The 16,958-nt window shown below is 40.3% G+C and overlaps 1 gene segment (V, D, J or C); it reads left to right on the forward strand.

Annotated features, from left to right (window-relative positions):
* The first annotated feature begins 15,362 nt into the window (after positions 1–15,362).
* Positions 15,363–16,677, forward strand: LOC311140078 (Ig lambda chain C region-like). The segment is given in 2 exons: positions 15,363–15,393; positions 16,361–16,677.
* The last annotated feature ends 281 nt before the right edge of the window (positions 16,678–16,958 follow it).

Genomic DNA, 16,958 nt, shown 5'->3' on the forward strand with positions numbered 1-16,958 from the left:
CAGCTCGCATTGATGTGCCATACTGGATGAGCTGCACTACCTGAGCCACTTGTGTGGGTTGGAGACTCCGTCTCATGCTACCACTAGAGTGAAAGCACCGCCAGCATTCAAAAGTGACCAAAACATCAGCCAGGAAGCATAGGAACTGAGAAGTGGTCTGTGGCCACCACCTGCAAAACCAGTCCTTTATTGGGGGTGTCTTGCTAATTGCCTATAATTTCCACCTGTTGTCTATTCCATTTGCACAACAGCATGTGAAATGTATTGTCAATCAGTGTTTCTTCCTAAGTGGACAGTTTGATTTCACAGAAGTGTGATTGACTTGGAGTTACATTGTGTTGTTTAAGTGTTCCCTTTATTTTTTTGAGCAGTGTATATGCATATGGGAACTTGCTAACCGGTGCCACTGATCCTCTACACGGGGGCCCCACAAGTGTGCGTACTCAGTCCCCTCCTGTACTCCCTGTATACCCACGACTGCGTGGTCTCACACATTTCCAACTCCATCATCAAGTTCACTGACGACACAACAGTAGTAGGCCTGATAACCAACAACGACGAGACAGGGAGAAGGTAGGCACTCTGATGGTGTGGTGTCAGGTAAACAACCACTACCTCAGGAAAACAAAGGAGCTGATTCTGGACTTCAGGAGAAATAAGGCTGGGCACGCCTCCATCCTTATCAACGAAGCCGCCGTGGAAACGGTAAAAAACTTCAGGTTCCTCGGCGTACACATCTCCGAGGAGCTGAAATGGTCAAAACACAGGACTCTGTGGTGAAGAAGGCACGACAGCGACTCTTTAACCTCAGGAGGCTGAAGAAATTCGGCCTGTCCCCGAGGGACATCACAGTGCTCTACAGGAGCACCATCGAGAGCATACTGTCATGCTGCATCATAGCCTGATACGGCAACTCCACCGTCAATGACTGCAAGGCACTACAGATTTGGTACACTCAGCCAAACATACCATTGGGTGCACATAGGGCTGTGGAGGTCATGACATTTTGTCAGCCGGTGATTGTCAAGTAAATAACTGCCGGTCTCATGGTAATTGACCGTTAATTAAAATAAACACGTTTAGCATCTCCTGGCCTCCACGCTTAGCCTACAAGTCACTGATGCAGACCTTTGGAACATCTAAATTTTAAAAAGTCGAATAAATCCATGTAATATAGCCTACACCTTCACGATAAATCCATTCTTTATTTTAGACAGGTCTAAAGAAACATGATATGAAGAAAATGTAGTCTATTTCAGAAGAACAGATTTGCATACTCTGAATTGCCCTTATTTTAGGCCCTGATTTGGCTATGCCATATGGCTGTGTACTACACTAGTTAATTTAGCTGACAAGATTTGCTTAGAACTCCGTGGCATTATTTTACATTATTTTATAGCATGAAGAATACAAATGAATATAGCTGAATAAAATAGGAAGGATATTTTCTCCAAACGATTTGAGGGAGTGCGCACATGCGGCTTATTCTGTGTTGAGCGGTTAACAAAGAAACAGGTACTTTAATTATCCTTACTTTAGAGTTACTAATGTAACTTTGGTTGTGATATAAACTTTGCGCTATATGTTCTGATTTATAATACATTCTAAGGCTGCATGATGCAACTCTAATGATGATTTGAACAAAGTTGAATGAAAGGCATGAGCTCTGCTTTGTTTTTTGTGCAGGCTATACATATTTCATCAGTCTCTAATTCACAATCTGACAAGCACTTGATAATGCCTAGAATTTCCTTCCGGAATCCCCGTTGTGTGGCCGTAATGCCCCCTTCAAAAATCCACTTCTTTGCGGCCAGTGGCCGTTGTGCCCTTGGGCTGAATATAATAATAATAATAATCTTCTCTCAGATGCATGCTCCGAAGCACTTCTCACTCACATGGCTCTACATCACGTGATCGGGTATTTCTCAAAGGCTACAAGTGAAGACAGACACATCAGCACGCAACTACACTCTTCCTTATCCAATTCCGAGGCGCATATTGAAGATATTGGAAGAACTGTCCACATTTACTTTTCATCAGCCAACAAGATAAGTAAGCATAACAAACAGCAAAAGCACTAGCCTATGTCAATATACTATCCCCCATAGTACAAAAGTTGACCTATTCTATTCTGTGCAAGAAATAAATATTCCAAACATAGTCTGGGACAGTTGTGGGATGCGATAGATCCCAAATTAATACAACCACTAGCATCCCCAAAAATATTTTAAGCAATGAGGCTGACACAACAAATCAGAACGTTTACCTTAAAATGTTGATAAACTATTTGGCTATTTCTTCACATTATAAGCGCAGCAAGGCGAACACGGCAGTAGGCTATAAGCGCAAATGTTCCATTAGATAGGAAAACACCATTCTCAAAAGTGACTGCAAATGCGATTATGCATGTAATGCTTTTATTATAAAGGTGCATTTCTATGTTAAAAATGATCTTCCCTAAACTTGAAACTCATGCGCTGTGTATGTATGCCAGTTAGGCTCTACACCCGTTGTAAAGCGGATTAATGTGCTTCATTTTAAGAAGTTATTTGGCCACTTGTTGTGATACAAACCTTTTCAAAACATATAAGCCTATGGGCTAGGCTACATGAGGTGTGCGACTATCATTTGAAAAAGTTGCAAAAAAATAAGGAATGCGCTGTTTCTTTCCTTAAGCTGGGCATCATTCACAAGTGATAATGTATCATTCACAAGTGTTAGGCTAATATTGTCACCCATCAGACTTGTCACCCATCTTGTCTTTACATTTACTAAATAATATACAGTATGTGTGAAATTTGTTTTGATTTAGAATGGACCATTATCATGCACCTGTCTCGAAACAGGGTCAGGGGACAAGAATACATCTCATCTATGCACTTAAATAGCGAATGGAGGAAGCTTTTCCCGTGGTTCATTTTCATGCTAGCCAGGTAGGCTATACTCCTGTTGTAAAGAGATGCAATGTGCTTAATATTAGGAAAGTTGATAAATAAATATAGTAGGCCTAGCCTATAAAAAGCTGATGGGATCCTCCTCTTTTTAATAGAGGCAATCACTCTGTTTTCTCACGCAATTGCATAGCCTATAGAAATGTTACTGCAACATGAGCTCATGGGCTCTCATGAAGTGTTTGATTAGATTTTCGATTAGATTTCCATTGATGTCAGTGATTAGAGGGGCAATAGAGTGCTGAGTACCAGGAGGTTAGCAAGTTTGGTAGGATACTAATGACCATCAGCAGCATCAAAGCTTGGAGAAGCCTAATTACCGTGACTAAACGGCCACGTTAAAATTGACTGACGTAATGACTGGCGTTAATACGGTCACCGTAACAGCCCTAGGTGCACACTGCCTGCCCTCCAGGACACCTACAACACCAGATGATGCAGGAAGGCCCAAAAAAATCATCTTGCAACACTTTGCAAAAGGACAAAAAATATAATTTAATTCTGATTGATGATTTTAAACCCAGATTGGAGGGCTGCTGATCACTGTCTGCACATGTTTTTAAACCTGCTATTTTATTGTGTTGAGAAAATTCTATAAAATACAGTTCTGTGATCTCAGACAGTATTGTCCATAACTCTGTAGGGTGAATAAAGTGTAAAATATAATGGCAGTGACCCTAAGATGTCCTCATAAACAAACGTACCAGTGAGTCTGTGTCACGATCGTTACAGGAAGACCTAAACGGTCAAATTGACCCCGCCCTTCTACTGTGATGGCCAATCAATCATTTTTTTTTCAACCTGTAAAATGTGTATTACGTAGGTATGATGCGTGCAAGGGAGTTGCGTGAATGAAGCATACACAACAAATGGGCATGACAGAGGGGGCAGATTGTGGGACAGAATAGGAACACAAAATTGAGGGGGCACAATATTCCAACTAAGTGGGCATTGCCCACTTTTGCACCCTCGTGGCGCCAGGGCTGGTTTCAGCGTTGTTTTCAAATCCATGGACAGCGTCCCTAGAGGATCTGGAACTGTCAATCAGCACTTGGGTAGTTTTGCTTTCTAGATGGCAGTCAATACGAATAGAACTAACGACCAGAGAATACCTAAAACGTCACTTGACAACCAGTGTTAGTGGATGTAGCATCACGTTTTGTAGAAAAATGTATGGTTTGGGAAATAATCTAGATTTTTTATGCTGGTAACACGTTGTATAAAAGCAATAACATCCTCGAGGCCATGTGTTATGTCACAAGCCATGTTCTTCGCCTCGTGGGTATGACGATATCACAGCCATGATAAAAAATGTCATAACACATGGCCTCATGCATTATTGCTGTGCTTCAAACTCTGCATGTGGACATTTGACTGGTAATAGCTCCCATTTGACCTATGTACCGCCATTGTCAACCAGACAAATGACAAATATCGTCCACACTCACATGACTCTATCTTTTTGACTGTACCTAAGGCTCTTACAGAGCTGTGTTTAAAAAAAAAAAGATGTTCCAGTTTTCTGGCCTTTCCAGGAGGTCCTCTCTTTGAAAGAGTAGTTGGGTAAAATCTATGGTGGACAATGAAGTGCGGGGCTGTCAATGTTTTGACCCTCAGATGTACTACCCCTCCGTAAAGAGTTCTTGCCTTCTCAATGTGTACATTTCTGTTGTTAAACTAGTGCTTTGTGTTTTATGTTGTAATTGTGTGTAAAGCTTTGCGTGCTGCTATTTTGGCCAGGTCTCTCTTGTAAAATAGATGTTTAATCTCAATGAGACTAACCTGGTTAAATAAAGGTAAAATGATGATGATGATGATGGGGAATATGTGATCTGAATGATGCTTTCTAAACATATTTAAAGTTCACCTCATCTAGTGACCAGTGTTCCATGTCACTGTCTCTTCCCCCTCAGCACCTGCAGTAGGTCCCAGCTGTAGCAGTACAGTCACTGTGCAGTCTGACTGAGGGAGGTTTTTGTTTACTATTGGGATAGTGTAAACTCTGACAGTAGTAATCTCCTGCATCTTCAGCCTGGACTCCACTGATGGTCAGAGTGGAATTAGTCCCAGATCCACTACCACTGAATCTAGATGGAGTCCCAGACTGAAGTGTTTTGGTATAGCAAATGAGGAGTTTAGGAGCTCCTCCAGGTTTCTGTTTATACCAGGCTACAAGCAGGAGGGGGACTACAAGCAGGAGGCTTGTGAAATCTACATCCTAAACTGACTCTGTCTCCATGGTGGAAAGCTTTCATTTCAGAAGTCTGGGTCACAGTGTATTATCCTCTGGATTCTGAAACATAGAAAAAAAAGTTATATGAAATGTTAACATTATTCCTTTGTGTAAATATATATTGTAACCTTGAAAGCAGAAAACAGGTGTCCAGATGAAGATGGTGATAAAAGTAATGGTTGTTGTCATATCTCGTATAACCAAATACTTCTCTGCAGCTGCCACCACAAAATCTATTCTCTGTGATTTATGTTCCATTTCTGCGGTACAGTTGATAACAATTGCTTTGAACGCTAAGAAGACAACCTTACTGAAGCATAACTCACTTCTTGCCCTATCCCTCTGTGCTGGCACAAATCTACTACTCACTGGGATCCTATCAGGATCCCTCACCCTTGACCCATCCTCCTCCACTTCCTTCACTGCCTCAGCATACGACACCCTCTGCACTATTCTGATCCCCCACCCTTGAACCATAAACATTGCACCTGAAACAGCGCAGTGGATTCTACACAAATGTTCTTACAGGATAACTAATATATCCTAACATGACTTTGTCTGGCTCAAGACTCAAAAGAGCTGACAATGACTCCTCTGTTTCACCACTCTCCCCACCGGACCTGCGTCGCACCAAACGGCGGGCATCACAAACACCAGACATTTTCAACTTAAATCTCTAAATCCACAATTAATGCTACCCCAGAAATCCCCCCTTTCAATGGTGCCCTGTTCCAAAGCAAGAAACAGATCTTGACCCAAGTTACGTGACACGGAGCGCCCTCTCCCTCTCATCCTGGTTAACTTCATTGATTTAACTACCTCCAAATCCTTTCTCACCCACCCTGAAACCACAAATAGATCTGCCAAAAGACAAGGGTCCACCTTCTCCAAAATGTCACTACTATTGGTCAAGATTCTTCATTATCATGTCTGACACCATTCTTCTTCAACACACATCTACCCACTACACTCGGCTCTTCTCCTTCTTCCTTGCTGTCCACAATCACATCTGTCCGTTCACCACGCTCTTGTCGCACCTTCATCAGCTACATTGCTTGCAGAGCACGCACTGAAGGCACTTCTCCAAAACCCAACTTCTGTTCCTTAGCCCATTTTACAAGTCTGACTATCTCGGACCTCTCCATGCTTCCTTCAACTTCTCACAACCTTTGTTCGTTGAAAAGGTTTGTGTGAGCAGCAGCATTGTCCAGCCAATCATGGTCTTAATTGGTTAAAAAGCCTCAGCTGGATTCAATTAAAGAATGGGAAGGTGCTGAAAAGGTGTGGCAGGAGAGACGTTTTGCCTTGACAGAACCACAGGACATTTTAGGGGGTTGTAATCATGTTATATAATCTCAATAAATATTGTTTAATATTTGCTTTAAATTCACTACCTGACTGAGGGACCTTACAGAAGCTGGGTTAATTATTCTGAAATGATGTGAGACATTGCTATTGCACATAGATGGAAACCGTTCAACTTATTGTGTGACATGTTACAAAAAAGTTTGTTTTCCATAGCAACAGGGGAGGAATATTTATGTAGTCTGGACCTATGGGTGTTGTCACTTAAGGAATGCTTTGATATGAGAGGGGATGAGTTGACATACTGTCAGCGTCACTGATATATTTAGCTCAGTGTTTTATATTTCTGCAGGATCATCCATGACGATACCAGTGATTTGGCCGCCTTCCGGAAAAGTCACTATAGTGTCTAGAAGCCATTGTCGGGGGCTAGAGAGTCCCCACATGGTGCTAGTGAAGGAAACATTCGTGTTTTAGAGCTGGATGTTAAAGTATAATAGTGAATAATATCAGTAGTGTTGTATGCTAAATGAACTATTTTGAGATAAAGTTGTTCATGTCTTCTTGCCTTTGAGTTCAAATAAAGATTGTTTTGAGAGTGCTACTCTAATCTGGGACAAGCAGAACCACCCAGCCTTGTCTATGTAAATCTCAGTTTCACTCCCACAGCTACCAGTCTAGCAGTTGAACAGTTTCACTGCCTGAAACACCCTGGACTGGGCCAGATGTGAGGGAGTAAACTGGTTTGAACCTTTATAGTGGATTCAGAGAGGGACACAAAATAGATATGCCATCATGTAATTAATAACAGATAAAATTGTATAAATATTATACTTTATGATAATACTTTATAGTGTATGTCTCTACATAAATGGGTCTAATATTCGAGCCCAGCATCATGTCTCATTCACAGATCTAACAGTCAGTAACCTGATCACCAAAACAGTTAATATAATGCTAGATGATCACATCAATATTTGGTTGTGAGTTTCATATGGGGATTTGATTTAGGGAGGCTGAAGCTGATGTAACACCACCTTTATTTATGTTTTACTTCTGTATATCTGACTCTGCATAGGGACAGGTATTGTGTGTTTTAAAACTTCATTTAACTTATAAAAGTGCACATTCCGACCATGACAACAATTATTCACAAGCATTATGATGATGATGATGATGGGGGACATGTGATCTGAATGATGCTTTCTAAACATATTCAAAGTTGACTTCACTAATCAGTGTTCCATGTCACTGTCTCTTCCCCCTCAGCACCTGCAGTAGGTCCCAGCTGTAGAAGTACAGTCACTGTGCAGTCTGACTGAGGGAGGTTTTTGTACGGCTCTGTATCACTGTGTGAACACATATTTACTATTGGGATAGTGGTAACTCTGACAGTAGTAATCTCCTGCATCTTCAGCCTGGACTCCACTGATGGTCAGAGTGAAGTCACTCCCAGATCCACTGCCACTGAATCTAGATGGAGTCCCAGACTGAAGTGTTTTAGCATAGTAAATAAGGAGTTTACGAGCTCCTCCAGGTTTCTGATGGTACCAGGACATACAGGTATAATCCCCAGGACATGCATTAGCTACATTTGCACTGGTTTTACAGTTTATAATAAATGTCTGTCCTGGGACAACAACTTTCACTGAGTCTGAGTCACAGTGACCTGTCCTCTGGATTCTGAAACAGAGACATTTAAGAATATTTTGGAATGTGTTTGTTTTATGTACATTTTCATGAATGTCAATCTGTCGAGGCAGAGGCAATTTAGATTTAATATTTTGATAAGTAAAACAATTTTAAGATCATGATATTCAATTGTCTTACCCTGAACTAAGAACATCAATATCCACAAGAAGCTCATGATCAAAGTCATTGTTGAAGTTCTGTTTTCAGAAGGACAGCTCTCTGTCATGAAGCGTTAACCTTACAGGGCTATAAAAACACTCCCAGACCACTGAAGCATGTGCTGCCAATGCAAAGTGTTCTATGTAAATTGTTTTCTTGGTAAGGACCCACATTCATAACAGATACATATATGTATATATTCTTAAATCCCATTCCTTACTAGTTTTGTGTGTATTGGTTATATGTTGTGAAATTGTTAGATATTACTTGTTAGATATTACTGCACTGTCGGAGCTAGAAGCACAAGCATTTCGCTACACCTGCTATAACATCTGGTAAACACGTGTATGTGACAAATAAAATTTGATTTGATTTGATTTATGTTATCAAATTATGTTATCATATTTTAAATGTAAATCAGTGATCCAAGATTAAACTGAATTATCTGCATTCTTCAATGGATTTACTAATAACCCAGGACTATCAGTCCCTATTGTATTATACTAGTACTTCAGTACTATCAGTCCCTATTGTATTATACTAGTACTTCAGTACTATCAGTCCCTATTGTATTATACTAGTACTTTAGGACTATCAGTCCCTATTGTATTATACTTGTACTTCAGTACTATCATTCCTATTGTATTATACTAGTACTTCAGTACTATCAGTCCCTATTGCATTATACGAGCACTTCAGTACTATCAGTCCCTATTGTATTATAATAGTACTTCAGTACTATCAGTCCCTATTGTATTATACTAGTTCATCAGGACTGTCATTCCCTATTGTATTATACTAGTACTTCAGTACTATCAGTCCCTATTGTATTATACTAGTACTTCAGTACTATCAGTCCCTATTGTATTATACTAGTTCTTCAGGACTGTCATTCCCTATTGTATTATACTAGTACTTCAGTACTATCAGTCCCTATTATATTATACTAGTACTTCAGTACTATCAGTCCCTGTTGTATTATACTAGTACTTCAGTACTATCAGTCCCTATTGTATTATCCTTGTACTTCAGTACTATCAGGCCCTATTGTATTATACTAGTACTTCAGTACTATCAGGGTGGTACTGAGAGTGCTCTGTGCATGAAGGTGCTCACTCTTGTGTGAAGGAGGTTTTTGTACGGCGACTTCACCAGAATGAATCACTGTGGTGGACTTTTGGAAGCGGAACAAAACTGGTGCTGAAAAGTAAGTCCTTTTTTCCCTTTCTCTCATAAAAGTAAACGTAATCATGCTATTAAACAACATTATGAGATGTTATCATCTTCTCCAGAGGAAAGACTTTTAGGCTATATCCTTTTAGAGATTTCTGTGGACAGATTGGTAGATTGGTAGAGGGTAGAGTCAACAAAGTGAGAAAATTGTTCACATACCACCATGTTTATGTGGTAATAAAACCATAAGTATTCTAACATGATTAAAAAATATATTTGGTATACAGTATTGCATGTCAGCTCATTGTTCTGTCGAGATGTAGCAGCTACTATTTCTACAATATAAGCAACACTTTGTATTGTATTCATAGTAGTTGTTAACACTGACATGGTTTAAAGGGGAACCTCATCTATAGATTTGATTAGTATTTTGAGGTCATTTTGGCTTTTGTCTCAGAGTAGATTTGACAAAATTGATATGGAGATTTCATGTCTGATTTTACATTGTGAATATGAAATAATACTGTATAGAAAACTATATGTGATATCTGTTTACTGCATGTCTTATAGATTCAGGGGCGGTTTCCCAGACACAGATCAAGGCTAGTCCAGGACTAAAAAGCAAGCTCAATGGAGAATCTACATTTAAATATATTTGTAGTCTATGACTACGCTTAATCTGTGTCCGGGAAACCACCTCTGTGTTTTGTTGCTCTTGGTAGGCTAAATTGTAGATTTTTTTTTTTGCATTGATCTTAAAGATTAAATGTTTTATTGTCCTCTCTACTGTAGCTAGATGTTTAACCTGTGTATAATGTCGATCTGAAATAGTTTTGTTCACTAATAACACAGTGTTACACAGTCCCCTCTCCTCCTAATCTTTTCCATTACAGAGTAGCAGGAGTAAATTACCCTCCCCTCTCCTAATGTTATAGAGTAGTAGTAGTAGTAGTAGTAGTAGTAGTAGTAGTAGTAGTAGTAGTAGTAGTAGTAGTAGTAGTAGTAGTAGCTGACCCTCTCCTCTCCTCTCCTCTCCTCTCCTCTCCTCTCCTCTCCTCTCCTCTCCTCTCCTCTCCTCTCCTCTCCTCTCCTCTCCTCTCCTCTCCTCTCCTCTCCTCTCCTCTCCTCTCCTAATATATTCCATTATAGAGTAGTAGTAGCTGACCCTCCTCTCTTCTCTCCTCCAGCTGGTCCCTCTGTCAGGCCCACAGTGTCTCTGCTCCCCCCGTCCTCTGAGCAGCTCTCCGGGGGCTCGGCCACATTGGCCTGCCTGCTGAGCGGCTACTCCCCCCAGGGGGCGATGGTGAGCTGGGAGGTGGACGGGGCAGAGGTGAAGGAGGGGGTCCTGACCACCACAGAAGAAGAGAAGGGTGGCCACTACAGCCGCAGCAGCACCTTGACCCTGAGCAAGGCACTCTGGGAAGAGGGAGAGGTGTACACCTGCAGGGTCGCCCACGACGACACCAGTGATTCAGCTGCCTTCCGGAAAAGTCACTGTAGTGTCTAGAAGCCATTGCAGGGGTCTAGAGAGTCCCCACGTGTTGTTAGTTCTGGAAACATTAGTGTTTTAGAGCTGAATGTTAAAGTATAATAGTGAAAAATATGAGTAGTGCTGTGTGCTAAATTAACTATTTTGAGATTAAGTTGTGCATGTCTTCTTGCCTCTGAGTTTAAATAAAGCTTGTTTTGATTGAAATATAACCCCAAGAGTTGATTTAATCATGATTCCAGTGATCACTATCTCATGAATAGGCAGCACATTTCATATTAATTTATATCAATCAGCTTCTTTCATAATTTAGCATTGTAGCATATAGCTCCTCTCATGTTTTCAAACAGAATTAAAAGGGCATCTGATACAACAAATACTCTGCAATCATTTCTACAACTGAATGATCCTGTTATACTGTAGCATCAATACCAGTGATAATAATTAGTGATATTTGATAATAATACCTCTAAGATCTGATCTCAGAACCCACACTTCTAAATTGTTACTCTCCATAAAATATGTATATTTTTAATGTTTAATTCCTAATATGATTTTATTAAATTAGATGTTGTAGCAATGGTTTTCAACAATGTGTAGTCTACACTTCATTACATTTCCTCAGATATTCTCTACCTCCAGCCCCCAGGGTACAGAGTGAACATCTGGTGACAGTGCTGCTCTATTCTGGGACAAGCAGAACCACCCATCCCTGTCTATGTAAATCTCAGTTTCACTCCCACAGCTACCAGTCTAGCAGTTGAACAGTTTCACTGCCTGAAATACCCTGGACTGGGCCAGATGTGAGGGAGTGACTGGTTTTAACCTCTATGGTGGATTCAGGAAGGGAGACATAACAGATATGCCATCATGTAATTAATTACAGAAAAAATGAGTATTATAGTTTATGTAGATAGTGTATATAGTGTAGATAGTGTAGTGTTGATAGTGTATGTAAATAGTGTAGATATTGTAGATGGTGAAGTGTAGATAATGTAGATAGTGTAGTGTAGATAGTGAAATGTAGATAGTGTATGTAGTGTACATTTTTCTCATGGTTGAGTCCAGCATCAGGTCTCATTCACAGGTCTAGCAGTCAGAAACCTACTCATGACAAAAAGTTAATATTTTGCTGTAGATTTATACATCCATTATAATTAGACATTTGGTTGTGAGGTCAATTTGGGAACTTGTTTTGGTGGGGCTGAAGTGATTGTAACTTTTAAGTAATGTTGAGGTCATAACACCTTTTGTTTGGCTTCTCATGTGGACTGGTAATAGCTCCCATTTGACCTGTGAACCTACGTCGTCCAGCAGACAAATGACAACTATCATCTACACATGACTGTGTCTTGTTGACTGTGCCTGAGGCCTGTACAGAGCTGGGTAAAAAATGTGTTCCAGTTCTCTGGCCCTTCCACTTGGAAGGAGCTTCAAAGGGACATGAAATTGCAGGAGCTCATCTCTTTGATTGACTACTGTAGCTAGGGTAAAAACCATGGTGGACATTTAAGTGGGGGGCTGTCAATGTTTTGACCCCTAGATGCAGCACATCTCCCCAAATAATTATTGCCTTCTCAATGTGTCAATGTATATTTTAAAACTGCTTTGTGTTTTATGTTGTAAATTGTGTGTAAAGCTTTGTGTGCTGCTATTTTGTCCAGGCCTCTCTTATAAAATAGATGTTTAATCTCAATGAGACTAGCCTGGAAAAATAAAGATACAAATAAATACATAAATATTTTGTTTCAAAATATCTAACTTTTTTAAGTGACATTTCAGGTCATGACAAATATAATGAGTTACAACCATGATAACGATGATGATGATGATGATGATGATGGGGAACATGATGATGCTTTCTAAACATATTCAAAGTTGACCTCCTTACTGACCAGTGTTCCATGTCACTGTCTCTTCCCCCTCAGCACCTGCAGTAGGTCCCAGCTGTAGCAGTACAGTCACTGTGCAGTCTGACTGAGGGAGGTTTTTGTACGACTCTCTATCACTGTGTGAACACCCAGACACTGTTGGGGTAGTGTAAACTCTGACAGTAGTAATCTCCTGCATCTTCAGCCTGGACTCCACTGATGGTCAGAGTGAAGTCAGTCCCAGATCCACTACCACTGAATCTAGATGGAGTCCCAGTGAACTTATTGTTAATTTGATTAATGAGGAGTTTAGGAGCTTCTCCAGGTCTCTGTAGGTACCAGTGCAGGTAATTGCTGTATATACCACTGCTGAGTTTACAGCCAATGTTGACTGTCTCTCCTGTGCCAACTGCTTTCACTGCAGGTGTCTGAGTCAGAGTGTACTGTCCTCTGGATTCTGAATATTAAATGGTGAGAGAAACAAACAGAACACTTTTTAATATCTGAAATATGTAATGAATACTTTATCCTGAGATAAGCATGATTACTTACTCAATTATCATTACTGAGATATAAATCATTCTTATACCTTGTATGTAGAAGACAAGTGTCCAGATGAAGATGGTGATAAAAGTCATGGTTGTTGTGGGTTCTGTTGTCATGAAGGACAGCTCTCAGTCATGAAGTGCTAAACTCACAGGGATATAAACACTCCCAGACCACTGAAGCATGTGCTGTCTATGCAAAGTGTCTAATCTATGCAAACAGGGGTGTATTCATTCCGCCGATTCTGTTGCAAAATGTTTCTTAAACAGGAGCAAACAGAACGAAACAGGGATGGACCTATCTACATTTTTCCAATTGAAACTCGTTTTGCTCTGTTTGCTTCCTTTTGTTTATTTTTTCCAACAGAAATACAGGACGTGACAGAGGCCTGGGCGTTGTTGTTCACTAATTTACTCCAAGTAGGGAAAGGATGGTGGGGTTGAAAAGTAATAAAGGGGAATATATATATAAAAAATAAAAATAAACATGGGGGATTGGAAGTGATGCAGACAATTACATTGATAGAAGATGCAATCTATCTGCAATATTAAGCTGATCCATCCCCCCCAAAAAACAGGAAAAAAAAAAAAAAAAAAAAAAAAAAATACAGGACGTGAGAACTACAACACCGATGTCCAAGCAAGGCACAAATTGGGATATCAAGAATAGTTAAATGGACAATAATAAAATAATACAAAAATAATAACATAACACCAAACAACAATAACAGACAACAACAACTTAAAGAAAAAGTTGAATAAAAAAGTATAATATTCACAGTTACACCACATTAGAAATTGACTTCAATTACATCCATTATGACCTCTAAAGTCCATTAAACTAAGCAATAAAGTATCAGTTTGGTTCTTAAACGGTAAAGGTTTCTATAATGAATACACCCCCCCTAAGGTGTATTCACTAGGAGCCTACCGGAACCAAACAGAAGCAAACAGTAGGAAACGGAAGAAAACGGGGAGGGACCTATCTGATTTTGTCCAATAGAAACTCACGTATTCGTTTCAAATCTTTTTCCAATGCAAAACGTTTTGCTACGGTGTACAACTAACATATAAACTCCAGACTTTCTTAGTCCCACAGAGACAGTGTATTTGAAGAGTGGAGTGGCTGATTGCCCAGCCAATCATAGCCTTGATTGGTAAACTAGCCTCAGCTGGGCTCAATTAAAGGCTGGGTTGGTGTTGGAAGGTTCTAGCAGGGCTTGACAGGAGAGAGGTTTTGTGTTGACTGCACCACAGGTCATTTCAGGGCAGTGTTTCCCAAACCTTTTCTTTAGCAGACACTCAGGAGCAAATAGGGTTAAGTGCCTTGCTCAAGGGCACATCGACAGATTTTTCACCTAGTCGGCTCGTGGATTAGAATCAGCAACCTTTCGGTTACTGGCACAACGCTCTTAACCACTAAGTTACCTGCCGACTCTTCAAGTCCCCCAGACAGTCCACTTATTTGATGTGTTCCAGAACTAGCACAGCTGATTCTAATGGTCACCTAATCAGCAAGCCCCTCATTAGGTAAATCAGCTGTACTAATTCTGGAATAAAATAATATGTGGACTTCCTCGGGTACTTAAGGAGAAGTTTGGGAAACACTGTTTTAGGGATTAGGAGTTATAATCATGTTATACCATCTCAATAAATATAGTAGATTTGTCTCTTGAAATTCACAACCTGACAGAGGGATCAGGTTTTATTCTGAAATGCTGTGAGACATTATATTATTGTTATATGCTTGCATTACTTACTTAATTATCATTACTTAGATATTCATAATTCGTATACCTTGTACATAGAAAGCAAGTGTCCAGATGAAGATGGTGAACTTTCAGGTCATGACAAATATAATGAGTTACAACCATGATAACGATGATGATGATGATGATGGGGAACATGATGATGCTTTCTAAACATATTCAAAGTTGACCTTCCATGTCACTGTCTCTTCCCCTCAGCACCTGCAGTAGGTCCCAGCTGTAGCAGTACAGTCACTGTGCAGTCTGACTGAGGGAGGTTTTTGAATGGCTCTGTATCACTGTGTGAACACAGCTTTACTATTGGGATAGTGGAAACTCTGACAGTAGTAATCTCCTGCATCTTCAGCCTGGACTCCACTGATGGTCAGAGTGAAGTCACTCCCAGATCCACTACCACTGAATCTAGATGGAGTCCCAGACTGAAGGGTTTTAGCCAAGTATATTAGGAGTTTAGGAGCTCCTCCAGATTTCTGTTGGTAACAGGCTAAAATGTTATTGTAGTAAACATTACTGCTGGTTATACAGTTCAGAGAGACTGTATGTACTGGGAGAAAAGCTTTAACTGCAGGAGTCTGAGTCACAACGTACTGTCCACTGGATTCTGATAAATTGACTGAAAAAATTTCTGTGAATGAAATAGTATAGTAATTCAAAGTACTGAATAGAAATATTAACTTTGATATACATTTAAATGGAGTAGATCTAATAATATTTTCAACAATAAATTCGGAAAATTGTAACCTTGAAAGCAGAAAGCAAGTGTCCAGATGAAGATGGTGATAAAAGTAATGGTTGTTGTGGGTTCTGTTGTCATGAAGGACAGCTCTCAGTCATGAAGTCTTAAACTCACAGGGCTACAATATAAACACTCTCAGAGCAGCGGCGAAGATGCATTATGCAAATGAATGTTTCAAATCTATTTCAGTTTAGTAGGCTCCCATCATTAGAATATATTTTGTCCTGCTTGAGCTGGCTTTTATAATAATAGTAATTAGGTGGGTGCTTATATTTGTCTTTATATTTGTCAAATAAAGTACAGATACCCTACAAAAACTACTTAAGAAGTACTTTAAAGTATTTTTACTGAAGTACTTTACACCCCTGCTTTGCTGAAGATCTTACTGAAGCTGTACTTGATGTAGTTACTTAGTTGATGTGTTCTGTTTGTTCCAGGTAACAGTGTCCCCACCCTCACCGTCCTGTCCCCCTCTAGTGAGGAGCTGTCCAGTACAACAACAGCCACACTGACGTGTCTGGCCAACAAGGGCTTCCCCTCAGACTGGACCATGAGCTGGAAAGTGGATGGGAACAGCAAGAAGCAGGAGGCCAGTCCCAGGGTCCTGGAGAAGGACGGCCTGTACAGCTGGAGCAGCATCCTGACTCTGACTGCCCAGGAGTGGACCAAGGCAGGAGAGGTGACCTGTGAAGCCCAGCAGAAATCCCAGACTACAGTCACCAAGACCCTGAGGAGGGCTGACTGTTCTGGGTAGGACCCCTCAGTCACACACCCCTGTAGAGAGAGGCTGCTGGTTCCTCTGCTTCCTCTGAGATCAGATGTTCTCTGTCTTATTGATCACTGACATGTAGACTAACAGAGGGCTTTGCTTGAGTTCATGTGTCAATCCTCTCTGTAGACTGAGGTTGTATCAGTGTTAGATTGGATGTGTTCTGCTTTATTACTATTAGATACTGTAGGAATGTTTGCGTTGATGCTTTGAAAAATAGATTAAAATAAAGATATACTTTTGGAACAAATATTTTAGTTGTCTCT

Source organism: Coregonus lavaretus, assembly GCF_964263955.1.
Source record: "Coregonus lavaretus genome assembly, chromosome: 13".
NCBI lineage: Eukaryota > Metazoa > Chordata > Actinopteri > Salmoniformes > Salmonidae > Coregonus > Coregonus lavaretus.